Source organism: Eublepharis macularius, chromosome 1 (genome assembly GCF_028583425.1).
Source record: "Eublepharis macularius isolate TG4126 chromosome 1, MPM_Emac_v1.0, whole genome shotgun sequence".
Lineage (NCBI taxonomy): Eukaryota > Metazoa > Chordata > Lepidosauria > Squamata > Eublepharidae > Eublepharis > Eublepharis macularius.
The window spans coordinates 170190848-170206093 of record NC_072790.1 but is presented as its reverse complement, the minus strand read 5'-3'; the positions used below and the strand labels follow the sequence as shown (position 1 = coordinate 170206093).

The 15246-nt window shown below is 44.1% G+C and overlaps 1 protein-coding gene across 1 annotated transcript in view; it reads left to right on the top strand.

The window, feature by feature from the left end:
* MDGA1 (MAM domain containing glycosylphosphatidylinositol anchor 1) overlaps positions 1-15246 on the top strand; it is a 397523-nt gene that overhangs the window by 133 nt on the left and 382144 nt on the right. The window lies entirely within an intron of this gene.

Genomic DNA, 15246 nt, shown 5'->3' with positions numbered 1-15246 from the left:
GGGGGCCAGCATTCCCTGCTCCAGGCAGAAGCGGCGGGGGCGGGGAATGGGCTAAGCTGCGATCGGATCCAAGTTGGGGCGTTTTGCTCTTCAGCACCTGCGGCGGAGAAAGTGAATGCTGTTGGTCGGGCGCTGGGCTGGGGGTGGGTGCAGCGGGAAGGTCTCGGCCGCCTCCCAGGGCGACTTGGTAATTCGTCGCCCGCGTCCCACTATTGCCGCCCCCTCCTCTGCCCAGCTTCACGCGTCCGAGGAGATGTCGCCGATTAAACCTTTCAGTGAACGGGCGAGGGAAGGCTGTGCCGCCGCGGCTCAGCAGCTCTGCGAAAATAGCCTAACTTCTTGCAAAAGGAAAGATACACCGGGAGGGTTTTTGTGTGTGTGTGGTTAAACTGGACTTTTGCAGTGTCTGGAGGGGCGCTTGTAATTTCGTGCGGCGCTTCTTCTCCGACCCAGCCCCAACCCCTGGCTCTGCTTTTGGTGTTTCCCCGGGTCGCCCGATCCTCTCCCAGGAAGCCGCGGGCTGTTGCTTTTGCCCGTGCAGTCTTACCTGTTGAGGCTGATCCCATGGCGGGGTAGGTGGGTGGGGAGGAACCGCCATTCGTGCTGGGGAGGGGATCGGGCAGATTTCCTTATTCAAAGGGGGCTTTCTGACCGTTGTTTTGAGCAAGCCGAGCGGGCAGGAGGCAGGCCCGCCGTGCCCAGGGAAGGAACCTGCTCTCTGCCAGCACCGAGGCCGCCCCTTGTACGGCGGCCCAGTGCTGAGGACGGGGCTTGTCGAACAGCTCACTGTAAAAGTCGCCATCGAGCTCCGGTGGTTTTGAAATGGAGCGGGATTCGAGGAAGCCCTGCAAAGTGGCACCGCGCATGCACGCCTGCTGCCGCGAGCTCCCCTCGGGAGCGGGGAGGGGGGGCCGGGAGCAGCAGGGCAAGGGAACGCTCCAGCCCTGCCTCGTAGAGGTCGGGAGAGGCGCCCAGGAAGGCTTGAGAGGCAGCTGGAGGGGCGACCCTTTGGCGCCCAGCGACTGTCTTCCCTTTTCTTGCCATATTTTGAAACGCTCGGATGTTAGCGCGGGTTTTGTGCCGCGCAGGATCCGCTCCCAGGGACGCCAGAGCAGCGGGTCAGCCGGCTGGTTGCAAATGGCTGCGCAAAAAAACTTGTAGCAAACAACTAACACGCCTCGGGATTGTTCCCGGAAGACGATTTAGCGCTCGGGCAGATCGAGGAAGAGCCGAAACACCGGCCCGCCTATCGGAACGTCTGCCGATGGCACTGCGCGAACACCGCCTGTGCTTCGGCGCGGAGAAATGCATTTAAAAACTCACCAAGAAATGCGTTCTCCTTTGGAATAGCCATGCTGGCTGCTCCCATTACCGGACCCTAGTTCGTTTCTATAAAGTCCCTTTTGTAAACACATCCCCTCACCATTCTTATTCACGGGGAAGCGCATCAGACTCGAGTCCGTTTTTAAATCCCGCAGCATTTAGCTCATGTTATGTATATGTGAGCTCTATAGATGCTGAGTTCCACTCACTGTTGACCCGGATACAAGAAAAGGCTTTGTAGGTTACTTTAATGATCTATTTTTTAAAAAAATGGGAACTTATTTTCCTTCTCCCTTAGGGCTGGGATGTTAATTCAAGTTTAAATTTATTTTGTGAAACAACTACCTTAAATAGATGCAACCCCCCCCCCCATGTGTCTGGCTAAGAAGAAAGGAGGGTGGGGGGATTTAAGGTCCAGAGGGAAATTAGAGGAAGCCCCCAAGAGCAGTGAGATGGGGTGTGTAATGTCTTTGTGGCAAGAGAAACCTAGTGTGTGCAGGTTTTTACATCCCCCTGGGTATTCTGTATGCTACCAGGCAAACTTTTTATTTTTAATTAGCTGACTGCTGCAGTCCAAGCAGAACTACTGGCAGGTTTGTTTTCAAAGGCCTCTCCAGACCCTTTAAGATTGTCAATCTTCTGACACTTCTGGCTTCTTTTAAATCTTGCACTCTAGTTATATAACACACACAAACCTTTCTAATACTTGCACCCTTTAAATACACACACACACAGCCTAGCTTCTTGTCTAGTATTTTCTCTTTCGGTTCTCTAGACGTTAAGAATAAAATTCTGATGATATTGCCGGGAAAACAATAGGAAAAGCAAATTATTAAAGAAAGCATGCTGGAATTGTTTAAAGCTAATATATTGTAAAATTCCTGTATATTCTGTTCACTGCCCCCCATCATATAAAGAACCATCTAGCTGCCTTCTCTGCTCCTCTTTGAGAGAATAATGGTTTTAATATAAAATTGTTTCCCTGCATGTGTCTCAGGCCACTGACACTGGCACACCACAAACTTTCCTTCTCCCTCCCTTTGGCAATTCTTCCTTGAGCTTCTTCCCCAAAGCTGCCTCCAATCACAGCTGTTTGTTTAGATGGTGAAATTGCAGCTATTGATGGCTTGCGTGGTGCTCCAAGCAAAGCTGTTATTCTTGCAAGAAAATTTAAACTAGGGTAGAGAGGAGCTCCCCATTCCCCCTCCTTTTCTTTTGCCCTGAATATTGGTCTTGAATTGCAGCCCCAAGCTATGTATAGCTGGGCTGTTTCATGTTCTCTGTGTTTGTGTGGAAACCGTGAGCATTCAGATGTTATGTTTCAGTTCACTTCTTTGCTTCCTTTTGACTATGAGAGTGTCAAGGAAAAGTATGCAGGGGAGGGGGAACACTTGGGTGAAAGCTATAAATATATTTTTCAAAGATAAATCTAGAGAGATTAAATCAGATTAAACCAGATAAAATATCCATGTGATGTACCCTTTAAATAATAAGCCATGTGGACATTCATATGAGGCCTCTGCCTAGGTTTATTTAGATGGATGAAATAAATAAGACATGTGTTAAAGGAAAATGCTTGGAGTAGAGACTTGCTTTAATTAGGAGTCAAAGTACTTCTAGCTTGCTACCTGAAGAGGCTTGTTACCCAAATTGGTATTTGATATAATGAATGAAGAGTGTCTGAAGTCCAATAATCTTCCTTCCCTTCATTATCAGATTCCATCCATTCAGCCCTGTTTACTAAAAGGACAAGTTTAAGCTGTTCAGTTTTTTTTCCCCTTGAAGTACTATTGTTAAGAGAGCTGTCAAAAGTCAAGTCTTACTAGACTCCTAGTGAAATCATGGAATCCCCTTGACTTGCATTTTTATCACTAGAGGCTAGGCTATGTTTGTTGGAAGATACTTGCAATTGTTCCACATGTGGCTGTGTACGTGAGCAGGAAGGCCCATATCCCAAAGAGGGATTTGTCTTGGCCTATCTACATGCCATGTGAGAACAACCCTGTATGGTATGACTTAAAATGACATTTGTGTGGTGGCTGTCACACACAACCAGGCTGGGAGACACTCTGAAATTAGACAAAAAGAGGAATACAAACTCATCTTTAAAGAGAAGCTCTTGAAATGTTTGCTCATGTGAATGCTATTTATTTATACCCCACTTTTCTCCCCAGTGGGAACTCAGAACACCGTGTAATGTCATTCGCCCCTCCTCGATTTTACCCTTACAATAACCACCCTGTGATGTATGTGAGGCTGAGACTGGCCCCAGATCACCCAGCGAGTTTTCATGGCAGAGTGGGAATATGGACCTTCCTCACTATCGCCATCCTAGCCCTCATCTACTTCTGCCTCCAAGTTTTAAAAAGGTTTATAGTAAAACTGGGGGAAGGTTTGCCATTGCCTGCCTCTGCAACTCTGATGTTCGTTGGAGGTCTTCCATCCAATTACTAAACAAGGTTGACTTTCCTTAGCTTCCAAGATCTGAGGAGATTGGGCTTGCATGGGCTATCCAGGTCAGGGATAAAAATTACTACCTTTGTGTATTATTGTCTAGCTGATCTTACAACCAGTACTTCTGATTGCTTTTTAAACTGATGTTGACTGCACTCGTGCAAAAATAGGCAATGTATTTTATCTGATGTCAATAATGTAAAGGAAACATCTGATTGTGCAGGTGCAAAGAAGGGATGAAAAGCAAGTGAGCCTGTGTTTCAAACAAGTTGGTCAATTTAATGACACATGCAACGATGACTCTGGGGGAAACTGCCTCTTCTTCAGTAAACGAGACTACTTACTTCTTGAATGGGGCAAATGCAGCTAGAAACGGCAGTGATCAAGTGGCTCCTGCAGAGGTGAAAAGCTGGCGGGGTATGGCTCTATACCTGAGGCCAACTGCACCAGGGGACAGCAAGGGCGGTTGGATCAGGATGGGTAATCAAAGGAATTTGAACAAGCTCTGCTCACCCAGTGAGCATATTCATGGCAAAGTGTGCTGCTATCTAACGAGTAGATCACATTAGCATGAACAAATCTTAACCAGGGGTTCCGTCCTTGTTTTGTGAGCTATGATGCTTCAGTATGTATACACTGTGGTCGGAGTCTTCAGGGAAATTTCAGTACTGCTAGTAATTAGGATTTTCCTGGACAGGACACTACTTTTTAATATTGAAATGATGAGGCAAGCTATCTGTCTATTTTTGAAGATAAAAGTCTTCCATGTGTGGGGGAGAGGCTAGCGCTCAGTAGCAGAACATGTTATTTGGAAGCAGAAGGTCCCAGGTTAATCTCTGACATTTTCAGTTAAAGGATCTAATGTCGCAGGTGGTAGTCCTTTCTTTGCCTAAGAGCTGCCACCATTCTCTATAGGCAGTATAGAGCTAGATGGACCAATAGTCTGAACACGGTATAAGGCAGCTTCATGCATTCATATATGGGTGAGGGCAGTACATAAGCACTGCGTGAACAATAATGGTATAGCATTCTGAATGACTCCACAGAAATCTTTTATGCTATACATGTTTGCCCATGTGAATGCAGCCACCCTTACTCAGTCCTCTAAAAATATCTGTGACAAAATTTTGTAGTTAAGGGCAGTGTTAAATAATGTTTTAATGCAGCATTTAGCAAAGAGTGTAACAAATTGGAAAGAAAATGTATTGGAGGCAAAGTATATTATCACATGGAGAAAACACCAGGAAATAGATATGGTGCAGATTTTCCTTTGACCAGATAGTTGATTACAAATAATTCTTACTCTCATTCTCATTCTCATTCTCATTCTCTCTCTCTCTCTCTCTCTCTCTCTCTCTCTCTCTCTCTCTCTCTCTCTCTCTCTCTCTCTCTCTCTCTCTCTCTCTCTCTCTCTCTCTCTCTGAGTGTGTATGTGTAGGTTTATCTTGGGCTGGGCAAGGTGGGTTGCTGCTTTGTTTACTTTATAAACAGGATTTAACAAGACTTGATGGGAGTGCTTTATTGCTAACATGGATCAGCTGACAGCCTAACTTTCTCTTCTCATGCTGAGAAAAAGGCTGTGAGTTGGCAGTCCCCCATCATCGTCTGCTTGCAGAAAACAAATCAACACCTTCCAGGGACATTCCAGAGTGGAAGATAAAAGGGCTAGAAGGTGGAATGATGAGTTTCAGAAGAGCACATCACTTGACTATCTGGGAAAATATCCTTGATGTGCAATTGGATAGAAATCACACAGGGGAAGTCTCCATTACTGGAGATACTATAATGTTGACTGAACACAGCAAGGAGCAATTCATTGCAAAAGGGGAGGGGGAGGTCTGTCCAAGTGAATGTTTTCCCACTTTCTAAGAATATGGGGTCAATGCTATATTTTTGTCCATTTTTGAATATCAAAAGAGAAGGGAAAGGAAAAAAAATAAGTAGGATTCTTTTTTCCAGTAGTGTCTCAGTAACTTTGCTTCTGTATCTTGGGTCAGGCCCTCTACTTTTTGAACTTTGTCCCCCTATTTCAACAGGCCCACTTCTGCTCTGCAAGCACCATGTGTAGGTCTGATACTCTGAGAATCAATGACATTCTCAAACCTGACCTAACAGCCAATATCAATCCACTGCTATTATCCAAATATTCGACTACCTATAGAAGGGGGTCAGAATATGGGCACTGAGGGTTACCTTACCATTTAGTGTCTCCTTTTCTTTTAAAGTGCCTTTCATAGATTTTGTTCCTATATCCATCATGTTGATTAAATCAACTCTATAGCCTTGAAAAATCTCATCACTAAATTTTAGAATCTGCTAAGAATAATGTTCCTTGTGACAATATATAACTTCCCTCCTATGCTCGTTCAGTCTGTTTGGTTATGATCTTCTAGAAATGCAATCCTTATCTTATGGCAGTAATACCCTGTGTAAATTGTTGGTGCTGCATAAATGTATTCAATTCCCCTGAGATTCTCCCCCTTTCTATCAGATTTTCATTTTCTGTGAACTGAACATGCCCAGCATCAAACATAGATTTTAAGCTTCCTTTGTTATTTTGAATGAATTGTGCTGCCCTGCTTGTTGTTGTACAGCCTAATAATTCCTCCCCTTTACATAGTCCAAACCCAGTGTTAGGTCAGTAGAACTTCACTCCAAACAACCCCCAGGCAACCCATGGAACCATTTTAATATGCAGTACTTGGAAACTGACATTATCTACCTGACAGGTTGTTTGCAACTTACTGGTAGAAGTCAAAATATTTCACTAGAGGTGTCATCAGAAACCACTATCTTATGCTAATTTTTGTGGGAACCCGAAGACAGATGTTGAATAATTTGACATGAGCAACATAGCTTAGAAAATTATCACCATGTCAAGTTTTTGTCAGATTTTTGTGGAAATACATATTTCAGACAACGTGAAAAGACAGAGTGAGAACGGGTGTGTGTATGAGAGAGAGAGGATACATAAGTGATACAAAAAGAAAGTCATAAACAACAAACCCAAACAAATCTCAAGGCATTGCAGATAGCAGCTTGGCCAATTCAGAAAAGATGTTCTGGAGGAGCTATAGAATGTATATATATGTCCTTCAGGTGGAGTGAGGGCTTATTTAGGTAAGTAGATACTGTTGAGGCATTTCAGGTTGCTTTAGGTTTGTCAACAAATTTAGTTTGTGCAGGAAGGTGTCCCACAGAGCCTCACCCATGACCTTTTGCTTTCTGCTTCAATTCATTGCACGCTTGCACTGGGTTGTCTCTTCTATCAGCACACCTAAGGTAATATTTGTGCTACTGTTTACATTTGTACCCCTTCTGAGGTAAAAAGAAAAGGTGAGAGCCCCCAAATATGCAGAGACTGTTTATCTATCTTACAGCCACCACCTCCTTGGTTTGTATATACAAACTAAAGTCCAGTCTCTGGACTGAAGTGAGTTCAAGTGTCCCAGTCTCCCTTGCCCCTCAAAAAAACCAAAAAACCTCAAAACCTCCTTGTATGAAGGAATTTTGAGGAAACACTGTCTTGTACATAAGATGTGACAGGAAGGGGGCAGGTTAGTGACGGCAAAGAGTGCTTTCTGCATGTGTGTGTGTGTCACACACCATCCCCCATATAATGTAACAAAACAATTTTGACATGTGTTCTTCATCAGAATGTGGGCTGCAGACTATAGCATAAGCCCAGATCTGGAAGAACATATGTGCATATTAAGTACTTTCCTTGGGGTGTTCCAGATCAGTTCTTAGATAATTTCTTTTCTGAATACATTTTGAAGGCTCCATTTTTGTATTTATCTGATAATGCTAGAGCCAGATGGAGAAACTGAGTAAAATCACGTGAACTCACCACTTGTGAAAAACTAACTACAAAAAACCATGAATACAGCAAGAAGGCATAATATTTTCAATAAACTGCAGTTTCCAGAGAAGTGGCTGATATTACAATATGGGAGTAAGAACAAACATCTCTAAACCGAACATTAATTTACGCTGGAGTGTAAATTTCTGAGATGTTCATTTTATAGTTTGGGGAACAATGAATGTCACTACCTTACATTTTAGGAGAATTATTTGAATTTTAATGTAGGCACATCAACTGTCATTTTCTTCTTTGGACTAGAATGAGATGTCAGGTAGCTTATGAAGGCACTTTGCTTTCATGCCTAGACTCTAAGTAAGCATCACATTTTAATTCGTTGACTCTTGTTTCTTCCTTTCCCCTGTAGAACAGGTCACAAGATAGAACTGTCTCCCCTTCCCAGTCTTATTCTTTGTCCTAAAAACTACTCTCACCTGGAGTACTGCATGCTCTTTGTTTGTAGCATAGTATTGTGGTGGCTAATCGTTTTGAATGAGAAGTGTATTCGGCTGTGGTTTTCCCTTCTTCAGTGCAGGCTGTGGGCAAAGGCTATTCTTCATCCTGTCTTGCAGGTCTATGATTCTTCTAAAACATTTAAACAAATGTGACTGAGGTTAGGACTCCACTTGTGTGCTTGTAATCCTTTGGGGATTAGCAGTGTATCACCAGGGATTCCCTGAATAGCAAGAGCCAGGGGTGGAACAAGACATGGAGGGGCAGTTGCTGAGATGAATGCTCTACTGTGAACAAGGTTGTTTTGTTCACCTACAGACAAAAATACTCTCTCTGTCTCGCTTGCTTGCTTGGTTATTACTGAAGCCATGAAGTAAGGTGCTGCTTTTTTGCAGTTAAAACTTGCCAGATGGAATTCATAATTTTAGCAAGTGCTATCTAGCGGTGTGCACCAAGAAGTTTCCATTTCAGTTTGACTTCCAGGGGATTCTGGAATAATTCTGTTCTATTATTAGTTGGAGCCAGTTCAGCCAGTGCTGGCTCAGAACTGATCTGGGGTGGGGGGGGGCGGTTGTTGTTTTCATGAGTTTTGGACCTTTGTGTGCGCATTTGCTGCATGTTGGCTGCACATGCACAAACGCACACAGTTCTTTTCGAGGGGTAGGTGGGGAAATGAGGTTCCAGGGCAGCTGATTTTTCACTTGACCAAAAACAGCATCAACCACTAGTCTCCCTCCTAGTTTAAACCATTGACCCACTGAGTTTTTCCTGAAGCACAATTACACACACACACACACAACGGACCTGTAGAAGGTGAGTGTCAGCAGCTGGAGCAGTTATAGTAATATGTTCCTAAGTAGGAAACTGATCGAAACAGTTCAGTGCAGCAACATTAAAAACAATCCTGCTTCATGTTCGCTTTTTTCTTTTTCTATAGTGCCAATAACTTACTACTTTTGCATTCTGTTGTTGCCTGTTGGTTTCATGTTTCCTTGTTCTTTGTAGTTTTGTTCCTACAAACGAGGGGTGAACCTAAATCCTTCCTCTTGATGCTTAGTGTTCCACTGCAAAATGGTGCATTCTCACTGCCAATCTTCTCCATAGCACAAGTGCAGGCAAACAGAATGATTACCCCTGCCACACACACACACACACACACACACACACACACACACACACACACCACTGCCCAACAGGTCTATGTTTTTCCCATAAGTTTTCCTCTTGCTATGGGGGCAGACAGGATTGTTTTTGAAAGGGAGGAGTAAGTACAAGTTTGCCATTTGACTGAGAAAAAGAGAGAACTCTGAAAGACTACGGAAGCAATCCTAAACAGGTCTACTCAGATGTAAGTCCCATGTTATTCAGTAGTGCTTACTCCCAGGGAAATGTCTTTCAAATTACAGCCTGTGATTGAAATCTCCTAAACTTTTCGAAAGCTGATAGGATGGAAGGGGAGGGGTCTCCCCTTGCGAGCACCTGATTGGCAGGGAGGAAGAGAGTGCCATTTCCCAGGTAGCTACAGAGAGAGGGGTGGAGAGATGTACACATGCACATTGCCCTCATTCCCCATTTCTGCCAAGAGACTTAATTAATAACGTAACACCTCTGACCCCTTGGGATCTGATCAGCGCTTTTCAAGAAAACAAGCTGCTGCCCTGCAAGGTGAGCTCAGTGCCTGCCTGCTGCTGGAAGGTACGAACCAAAATGAAACACATGAATTTTTTGGTGGGAGGGACTCATTACGATTTAGTTTCCCAGATTTGCTTCAGTGTTCTGGAAACTGCTTTAACAAGCCAAACCAGCAAGATCTGTGTGTATTTTGGCTCATTTTTCCTGTTATGCACTCCTCTGGTGCTAGCCTGAGTACTGGAATGCTAAATAAATGTTTATCCTTCTTATAGAGACATGAAATATGAATTGATCCTCCCTCTAATAGGGACATGACATTGGAGAGAAGGAAGCAGAGAAAAGAGAGGATATGGGGATGCCAGGAAGAACGAAAGACGAAATACATTGGGGAAGGGGATACAGGGGGAAATGAAGTGCCCCCTGAAAGTTCTTCCAGGTCCCCTGTTTGTAGAGTACTAATGAGCAAGCAATATCTGTATGGACTCTTTAAACAGAAATCATCTCCTGGCACATCAGGTTCCAGGCTGATTCCTTTGAAAAAACATTCTTAGCTACACTGAAGCCCAAACAAACTAATTTTAATGTCCACCCACCTCTAAAGGAAGTAAGTTGGACTCTCATAGTGACTTCAGAGCAAAAAAGGATTTCTTGTGGCAATATGTTACTGAGATCAAGAGAAAGGGTATTTCTCCATTCTACAGGATAGATCAAATTCAGAATGGATAGAACATAACAGAATGGTTTCCAGGAATATGTCAGTTAGCAGTGTTTGCCTGTTTATTTGCTTCACTTTTCTCTCCAGATGTGTCTTTGGACAATCCCTTCTCCACAGTTCCATTCCAGAATGGGCGACAATTTAATGGTAGTACAGTGATAATACGTTTCCAAGAAGTTTTTGTTTAGATGCAAAACATCACATACATGTTATTAAAAACACAGAGACAGCAGTGACGCTCCCTGGAATACACGTCTATGTAGGATTGCCTGGTCCCCTTACCCTCCCGGCAGGTGGGGAGGATCTGGCATTTACCTTAAGTTTCTTCCAGGAGTGTCATCATCACGCAGGCCCCTGGGATTACTCTCGGGCTTCAAGCCAGGCTTGGGAGTGATGTCATCGAGCTGTGTTGGGAGCTTGCGCCGGGAGGCCCATTCCCTCACATTTTCCCCTGCCAGCCAGATGAGTGGGGCAGAGAGGAGGCTGGGAGCGGGAGATCCACCATCCCCACCAGGGGACCACCAACCCTATGTCCATATGTGACAGCATTGATTAATCATGTTTAAGTGAAGGGAGCTAGTCCAACACTCTCCACCACTTTACTACACTGTCTCTTACTATCAGGATCCGCTGGGACCCAGAGCTGAGAGAATGTGTCAGGGACTGAGATATATTTTAAAATGCAGCAGTGTTTAATTAGAATTAACTATCAAGTAAGAACCCAGAGTGCTTGTTTAATTTTTAAAAATGGCTTCAATCTTCCTTTTTATTGAAGAGTCTCACAGGTTTATGTTTCTTTAGAACAGAAAATTAGAATAGTGAACTTTTATTTTACTTATTATCTGTTCCTCTGTGGATATGATATCAAAATCACATTTCAAATGAGTTATGAAAGGAATCAATATCTGGAACGGGAAAGAAGAACTCAGGGCAGAAGTCAGTACCAGTCGAACAGTAGTTTAAGCAATGATGGCTACTTAAAGGATAAGCAACTAGAAATCTCGCCGAATTTAGGCTTTGTGTTTATTGTGAAAACTAGGCCTTGGGCTGTACTACTTCAGATCACAGGTAGAGGCTTATCAGATGGAGTGTTTTCCCATCTCCCACCCCACCCGTATATCTGAGAACATTACATGTCAGGAAAAAGCCTAGGCTAGAAACCTTTCTCCTGTAGGATTTCCAGTTATCCACCAGTGGTGGGCAAACTCCAAGCAATTTGCCCCATTGCCCAATGATCACTGGCAATTGATGGGAAGTAGCAAACTGCACAGCGATCACCAGCCACCCCCAGGCAACCTGGGCAAGCATGTAGTGGAGGTGCTCCTGGCAGAGTGTGACATCATTGTGCCAGCCATGAGAGGGCTTCCATGCTATGCAGGGGGCAATTTTGGCCCTAAATGGGCTGAATCATCCCTGTGCTAAGCACAAGAGCACTCCTGGCACCATCACGATGATACTACTTCTGGAAGTTATGTCATTGTGTTGACACTGGGAGCACATGCTTGCAAATATCGTCCCAGTTAAGTACCAGGTCCCCCCTCCTGCTGGCAGAGTATAGGAACCTGGCGACCCTATTTTCCTAATATGTAGTTTTCCATGTGAAAGGTTCTTTTTTAATGGAGGAACATTCAGTCATGTGAGACCGCCAGGAGCCTGAAGTGGAACAACCCAGGCACAGATTTACCACCTCAGTGAGAAGTGTATAGTCTATAGTGGGCTCTGGAGATAACCACCTTTGAGTAGATCTTGAAACACATGGTTTAATCCAAAGCACTTGTACTCTCTACTTTACAATGATGTGGTTCTACAAGCTTCTGTTACACAATACTTTGTAACTTTGCTTTTTAAAGAAATAAGGATTTGGGAGAGGCAGTGATTCAATACTACTTCATTGCATGCAGGAAGTCCCAGGTTCGTCTCCAGTAAAAAAGATCAAGTAACTGGTGGATTGAATAACCCTGGAGAACTGCTGCCAGTCAGAGTAGACAGTACTGATGTTGCTAGACTAGTGGTCTGACTCAGTATAAGGCAGCTTCATGAATGTTCAAAAAGAGGGGTTTGCGCTCTTACCTGTTGCTGTCCTCATCACCACCATATGTAAAATGAAGAAGTTCCCATTTGAATTAGTTGCATTGCCGTGTATTACCATGTTCAAGCATTTGTTATGTATTTTGTCTCTTCAGTCTTTTTCTGTCCTGACTTTGGGTTTGACTGATTCGATTCATTGCTGTATAAAGTGGTTTGCTGTCCGCAGGCTAGGTGGTACGCGTGGGCATGGAGTTGGATTGGCTGCCCCTTCTCTTGCCAGCAGGGGGAGCACTTGTCCATATCATTCTTCAATATGACCCTTTATTAAATTCTGAAGGCAAGTTAAGTGTACTAGTCCTTAAAATGGCATCTTCCAATAAACAGCTGCTCCAGTTTGCTCCAGATGTTCATTTTCACTATATACATTACACTCTCACTGGAATGTAAATATATTTATTTTCCTTGATAAAGAACTACAATCAAGCAGTGGAATGGTGTTTACAGCACATGCAATAAAAAACAGATAGTTCCATGGTTCCAATATTTTCAAATTAACCATCTCTTAAACCAATAGGAAATGAAAGATACACTAAAACGAAAGCTAACCAACTTTGAGAACTTTCTTTTACCTCTTAGGAACAATTACAAGGGACTGCTTTTTAAAATTTATAGTATCTTGTTCTCTAGTGCTAAATCAAAACCTTTCTCATATCAAACAGCCTGGGGAAAAGAGTGTAGCACCAATCTCTCTGACACTCAGTGGTCCAAAATTTGGAATTCCTCAACTATCAAATCAAGATCAATCAATATTAGAGCAGAATCTCTAAAGCTTTTAACAAGATGGTACATTACCCCTCAGAAACTTAATTATTGTAACAAAAATATTCCTTTTTTATGTTGGAAACAATGTGGTGATGTTGGCTCTTTTTTCACTGTTGGTGGTTGTGTAAAGTTATTTTAAAAAACTGGGTTGAAGTGTTAGATAGTATAAAGTTGATTACAGGCTACGAAATTCCTTTGAAACCTGAGAACTGAGCAGGATTTGCCTTCTGCTCCAAGAGACCTTATAGCATCACTGCTGTCCTTAGCTAAGATTACCATAGCCTCCATGTGGAAGAACCGGCTTGCTCCTAGCATTGTTACTTGGCAAGGTAAAATCTGGGATTTGTTCTTTATGGAAAAAAGACTGGTTACCGATTTTGGACTATCTGACAACCTATGGGATGAAACAGAGGAGCACCTATTCCTTCGACCATTTTAACTTTTAATGAAGAAAACTAAGACAATGGAGAAGAAGATTTTACTTGCTGATTGCATATCTGGTTAATTTTGGCTATGTTAAGACAAGTTGATTCGTTTGTGTACTTTTAGGTAGCATAGCAAACTGCACTGAACTTTGTTACCTGTGTTGTTAATGTTGTAATGGGTGTTAAAATGAAAACCTTCAAAAATAATTTAAAAAAAAAATAGATAGAAAGCTACAGTGGGAAATGTAAAGCTGAGTTGTCCTGCTCTTTCCTTTTCTGAGAAGAGAGGTATGCAAAAAGAGAAGGTAAAGAAAGAGATCACTGACTACTTGAGATGGCATTCGTAGTACTTCATACTGGGGGATAACCCCAGCGCTATTATTTTCTGGCGCACTGACTGTAAACCTATTTAATAGGGAATAAATCCTACGGATTTCAGTGCATCTTGCATGTTTGCAGCCTAAAAGAAAATGGATGGGGCTGGTGACTTTGGGGAAGAACTTCCACCAAGTCTCTGACGTGCAGAGTAGGGGTGTGCAAAGGCACAGTGGTTCGGATTTCCTGATTCGGGTATACCCAAATCAAGAAGCCTATTCAGGAACAGCTGTACCCGAATCGGCAAGCCGATTTGGGTATAGCGATTCGGGTATCGATTCGGCTTCATTCGGGGGTTCGGGAAAGCTTTTCAATGGGAAAAGCCTCCCCCAGGCTTCTCTGAAGCCTGGCCCCCAGGCTTCTCTGAAGCCTCCCCCAGGCTTCTCTGAAGCCTGGGGGAGGCATTTTCCCACCGAATCAAGCCAAAATTGGTGGGGGCCTTTCTCTAACTCCCCTCTAACAACCTCCTAAGTTTCAGACCGATTGGACTTTGGGGGGTCATGTTATGGCCCCCCACCAGGTCCCCCTATCCTGGCCTATAAAAGGGCATAGCTTTAGGTTGCTGCTGCTAATCTCCTATTTTGTGCTTGCTGCTGCTGATCTCCATTATTTCCTATGGGGGGAAAATGAAGAGGCAGGCTTCCTTTGCCAGGGGTGGCATTTTGCATGCAAAATGCCCCCCAACCCTCAGGGACCCTTCTCCCACCTTTCCTCCCACCCCCCACCAAGGCTCAGCCTGCTCCCACTTGGGGGGGGCATTTCATTGCCTCCCCAAGTTGGTGACCTTTTCTCTACAACCTACAGCTGGGGGAGGCTTGTCTTGCCAGGGGTGGCATTTTGCATGCAAAATGACCCCCAACCCTCAGGGGCCCTTCTCCCACCTTTCCTCCCACCCCCCACCAAGGCTCAGCCTGCTCCCACTTGGGGAGGGGGCATTTCATGGCCTCCCCAAGTAGGTGCTCTCAGCCCCCAAAGTCCACCCCCTACAGCCCCACACATACCCAATACCCCCCCAGCTGCCACACAGACCCAAATTCCCACATTAGCCCCTCACAGACCCAAATTCACCCCCAGTAGCCCCACACCCATAACCCCAGGAACAGGCTTGCCAGCCCTCTCCCTTTGTTCCCTATGCTGGGAACTTCTAAACTCTCTTT